General features: G+C 30.6%; 1 protein-coding gene across 2 annotated transcripts in view; it reads right to left on the reverse strand.

Annotated features, from left to right (window-relative positions):
• Positions 1–4,117, reverse strand: part of LOC108723472 (clavesin-1) — a 9,296-nt gene extending 5,179 nt beyond the window's left edge. For both annotated transcript variants that reach the window (XM_018449269.1, XM_018449270.1), the window contains exon 1: positions 3,822–4,117. The gene's annotated coding sequence lies outside the window, so the exon portion shown is untranslated. The remainder of the gene's footprint in view (positions 1–3,821) is intronic.
• Between the last annotated feature and the right edge of the window lie 1,623 nt (positions 4,118–5,740).

Raw genomic sequence — 5,740 nt, forward strand, 5'->3', positions numbered from 1 at the left:
GTCGTTGATCATCAAGTTAGTGCACAGGTTATATTTGATGATTATATTCCTGTAGTAAATGAGGAAACTTTAGTCGCTATTGACAATTCAACTGTCACATTTGCAATAAACAAGGAACTTGATGCCAGTTCAATTATAAATCAGCATTGTATTGAAAATGAAGACAAAAAAAATAAAAATCTCTATGAGAATGAACACACTGGTCAGAATGAAACTAATAAAAACTCTGCAGTTATTCAAGATTTTAAAATAAGCCTGACAGAAATGTGCCCTTCGGCAAAAAAATTGCCAAATCCATCTTCACAACAAAATAGAGAGAAGCAACATTCAGAAATATTAACTTCATCACCTGTTCAAAAAATGTTGGAAATTAAAAAAGGAAAGAAAGAGGAAAAGGCAAGGCATGCTGAACAGATAAGGATAAAAAAAGATTTACAGAAAAATATTAAGATGCAAAAAGATGAGGAAAAGCGTAAGAAGATAGATTAAAATTAAAGATAAAGGCGGAGAAAATTGAAGAAATTCGTCTAAAAAGGGAACTAAGAGAAAAAAAGAAAACAGAGAAAGAGGAAGAAATTCATAAAAAAAGAGAGATGAAGGAGAAAAGGAAAATGGAAAAGAAAGAAAATAGTGAAAAAAATGAAAGCGAACACAAACATTTAAATTTAATATTAGAATTATTTAATTATTTAAGAATGTGATTTATTTAAAAAAATTATTTGCAATATTCTTAACATTCTATGAAGAGATTTAATTTAATATTACTTAAAATGGCGCAGTAAAGTTTTATTTACAAATAAGTACTGTAAGATTGATTATAAATTGATTTTCCTGTGATATCACTTATATTTTTGATATTTAGAATGTATATGATATGTTATGTTGTTTATCTTATTGAAATGTTTATTTTGAAAAATTAAAAGTAATTTACTTGGAATATCTATCTTCAAACGATAGGTTTATGCTGAATAAAGAATAAAAATTATTGTAACATTGTTCATCCCTCATTTAACCTCATATTGACAATCTATTCAGAAAGTTTTAACGTTGGCTGATTTTCTTAAGCTTTTGCATGCTCGTTAATAATTGAATAAAATAAATATTACATTCTTATTGAAATTTTTAACTAAAATTCAACACAAAATTAGGAAAAGGTATTTATTCCAATGATCCTTTGATATAGAAACCGTAGTGCTCCACATTACACGATGCGCTGGGTAATACGACGCAAATAAACTTCTTTTATAATGCAATAATTTCATATATTACAAGTTGAAAATGTTATTAAATCTGAAATACAGTGATAGATGAGAAGTTCAACTTTAATTTTACCTTATTTTTTATTGCGTTTAAAACGTTTTTCATAGTAAATATTCCACTTTTCCTTAGGTGCGCCGCATTCCCCCATTCTCCCCTAGACTATAAATTTAGAACTATAATAGAGATTATATAGATATTTAAAAAACAATTTCTTAAAAATCGATTTTTTACTCCATAAAGTAATTTGCCCTCTTAATAGAAGAGAATCTAGCTGACATTAAACTGTTTGATTGAATATCTATTCAATGGAAAAAGAGCATCTCACATACACACATTATCATAATCTAAAGTTGTTTAATTATTATATTATTGGTGAAATTAGAATATCAGTTTTTATAAACGTTAGACCTTTTTTATTTAATTAAACATAGTTGACATATATAAAAGCAATGAGAGATGAGAAAATCAAATAGCGAATCATGGTCAAATTATTCCGGTTCGCTAGCAGTTAATATGGCATGGAACGTAAAGAGAAAGCATCAAGTAAACTGGTAAAGCATAGAAATATTACAATGTATATACAGACGGATAGAGAATTATGTTAATATAGCCAAGATATAAGTATTACTGACTGCTGATTAACATTAAATTTATTTAAAATAACAATATATATTTTCTTTTTACTTTAATATATCTTTATAAAATCAGACTTTTCGTCTTACACACGATAATCATATTTTATCGTACTGACACTTTTTATTCATGTATTAATGAATTAAATTAATTAAACCTTACAAACAATATATATATATATATATACACTAGTATTTAATTTGTGATTATCAATGAAAATTTTACTATATATAATTTTAATGTAGAAAAAGATGAATGAAGAAAGATCTATTATAACTTTTTCATTAATTTTTATATTGTATGAACCAGTAAGAAGGATAATTTAAATTATTTCTCATAATAAGCTTAATGTCTGATTTAATTTTTAGTAATATCAGCTTAAAGTTACGTTCTAATCAAAACATTTAGAATCAAGTGTAATATAATTTTAATATTACACAACTTTAAAATTAATTGTATTGAGCAAACATTTTTGTTTTTATGTATTTAAATTGTATTGCGCATATCACAATGCGACAATTATATAAGAAATTTAATTAATCGGAAGTTAATTTAACTCGCAGAAAGGTACAGAGAAGCCTTTGTTAAGTTTAATCAACGTACAAGAATGTTGACAAAAGTTCTCCTTCATAAAATATAAAAATATTGATTCTTTTTAGCTATTTCAGGAGCTTTGAATCCGAAAGCTATTACCCAACAACTACTTAAAATTCTCCGCAAGTGTGCCGATGCTTAAGCGATTCGTGAAACGAAAGTGAGACATTGGAAGGAAGTAATAAACGAAGGGGCTTCGTTGCTGCAATGGGAACACGCGCGTTTCGCGGTGTGCTATATTCACCGCCCGCTCAGATCCGACTTTCTATCCTGTCACGATACTCAAAGTGCAATACCGTATAAACGCAATATCATTTCTATTCAAGATCACGTCATGAGAAAACACGGCATAGTAATCCAGTGGTATTGACAAGTTTTTGTAACGCACATGACGTGCATCTTAAAGCGAACAAATTCCAAATTTCTATATACGTATATATTCGATTACAGATTCAACTAGGTATACTATAGTCAATATGAAAAATTTTCAGTTTTCTATTACACCGTCATTCGTCATTTAACACGATTATTATCGTTTACTGTAACGAAACGTGTTACTCCAGAGGAAGGGTATCTCTATTGCCGATGGAAAAGACAGTACACTCTACAATTAATATTGGTGTGTATTCAACACTATGCGGTAATCTATGCATATAATTTAAAATTCTCACCGTGTTAGTGTTAATATTAGCAACATGATGTAGATTTATAATCCCTCGTGTATATTAACATAGAGAGAATTATATAGACATCGCATCGTGATGTTAAATCTACACCAACACTTTTTAGAGTATACTACCGCGAGGATATTATCGTGCGAACTTGATAGACGGGTTACAATGATCCACTTTTACCACTCACGCTCGCCAAACACACTTTTGCAGACGGATGTAACAAGAGTTAATCCTCTATCCGAGAGAAGAAGCTCTAAACTGCGTCTTATACAACAAGCTCTCTACCTATAATTCAATTTTTTAATTAAATACGATCAACTTGATAAATTTTACTTCTTTCTTCATAACTTGATAAATTTTACTCTTGGCCTTTTCGATGTACGCTTTCTCTTTATTCCATTTAAGCATTTTCCTTTCCATTAAGTGCGAAGTTCATTTCGCATTTGAATAGATACTACTGCTTTTTGATTAACTATTAAGGGAGACAAGCTCATTTCAAAATGCTCTCATATTAGTGAGCATTCTTATTTAGTTATTTCCATATATTTAAAAGCTTTTGCCTTTAATTTGCCATCACATTCATTTAAAATTGCACATAATTACAGAAAGTTTTTTAAAATTAATTCTTGTTCACTTATTAATAACCATAATAATTAATACTTGGTTAATTCAATTTGCTGTTTTTAGCTGCCCTTCTTCCAGCGATCGCTCTCTGTTCCTTTTTTCTTCTCGTTTCTTCAGAGAGTTTCAGTCGTTGCTTAGCTGATTGTGGGTTTTTTCAAATCGAAATCATCTAGCCGATTCAGACTTTTAATAGTTAATAGACTATAAAAAGTTGCACTATCTTAATTCCGCTTGACGATGACTCGATTTGGATTTATCCGCGATATTGAAGATCCAAACGTCGAATTTTAACGCACAGTTACCAAGTTTGAAACGAGAAAGACGTCGACTGTTGGACGGTATACACCAAAGTAACCCAGTTGCTCGGCTGGCTGGTCAATTTAAGTAGGGATCGTCGTGGTGCTAACTCTCGACGTGGACGAACTCTCAAGACCTTCACCTACATCTTTGCGTTCTTCATTTCTCAGGAGCGAGGGATACAAGTATCCGCGGAAAATATATTCACGTGTTATATCGCTATATAGAATTAAGTATCCGTAAATATATAATATATAATTTAAAAAAATACTTAAGAACGTATAATAGTAGTTGTTAAAAACCGAAAGAAAATCCTGCTTTTGCTGTTTCCATTAAAAAGCGGATAATTATAACCATTTTATATACGCGCGATTGTTTGATAAAATTGAAGTTAATTTTTTTTCTTATATTATATATATCGTTATTTTTTTATATTTTTACAGAAATATTTTTTTAATATTTTATAAAAATAGATTTTACACTCACAGAAAAAATTTCTGTATTCAATGCTTTTACTCCTCGATCTAGAATAAAGTAAGATCGATAATAGAGCCAATAGTATTTATTCTTCAGAAAAAAATATTTTTTTCTTAAATGGAAAATTCTAAAATTTAGAATAAAATATTCTTGATGTTATTCCATTAATTTTCCGTCATTAATCCAACCCAGGTTGCAAACTAAAAACTCTAGAAATAGGAGTTCGGTCAATATTCTAGTTAGAAATAAAATGCGTCCATAAGGGGCACAAAAAGGTTATGATTTGGATCGTGGAATTGTGATAACATTTTTATTTCACATTTCCATGTTCCAAATTATACTGCGCTTGGAAGGAAGCGACTTTCAACAGCAACGATTGGTCGTGCCATATCCTTTCCTAGCCAATGAGAATGAAGACATTATTGGCCGGACTCCTATTTCTAGGATCTCATATGGCTCCTGCATACTGGACGCGGAAACGCTTCCGCGCGGCAAAATGCGATGCGGTAACCAATGAACATGTTAAGAGCTGTAAGCTAATTGGTTACCGCGTTACATTTTGCCGCGCGGCAAGCGTTTCCGCGTCCAATGTGCAGAAACCAATAGTGCCAACCCGCTCGGGCCGAATATGCTGCAACTGCTACAAGTCGCCCGAAGTTGCCCAGTCGCCCAGTGTTGTTCCATTGGAAGGTTTTCCTTCATTTGGAAAGTTTTAAGACCCGAGATATCGAAAGGTCGAAGGAAGGTTTTTGAAAATAAATGGAAATGGAAGGTTTTCTACTAATATAACCTACAAAATACATATACCTACTCTATTCGGCGAGAGGAAATTATCGGTCTGCGTTTCGAAACTTTACTCGAGTAACTAATATGGTGTCTACAATAGAAGTCGTAGCGGTCGTAAGATTTCAAGTCGTAGAAAATTGACCATTGCGGGGTAAAAAACTTTATGCGTTAATATAAATATGTATAAACATACATAACATATATAAATATTCATAAACATATATAATTATGTATGACATATGTTCATACATGTTTGTACATCCTTCTTTAATTTGTAAAATTACTTTTTAGTGTACTAAAAACAATAATAATATTGAGAAAACATCAAAAACAGTTAATGGGATTATTTTCGCATTGTTTGTTTTAGAAAAAATCAAGTTTGGAAAAATGTAAAA

Source organism: Mycetomoellerius zeteki, unplaced genomic scaffold, assembly GCF_001594055.1.
Source record: "Mycetomoellerius zeteki isolate Tzet28-1 unplaced genomic scaffold, Tzet1.0 scaffold241, whole genome shotgun sequence".
In the NCBI taxonomy this organism is placed as follows: Eukaryota; Metazoa; Arthropoda; class Insecta; order Hymenoptera; family Formicidae; genus Mycetomoellerius; species Mycetomoellerius zeteki.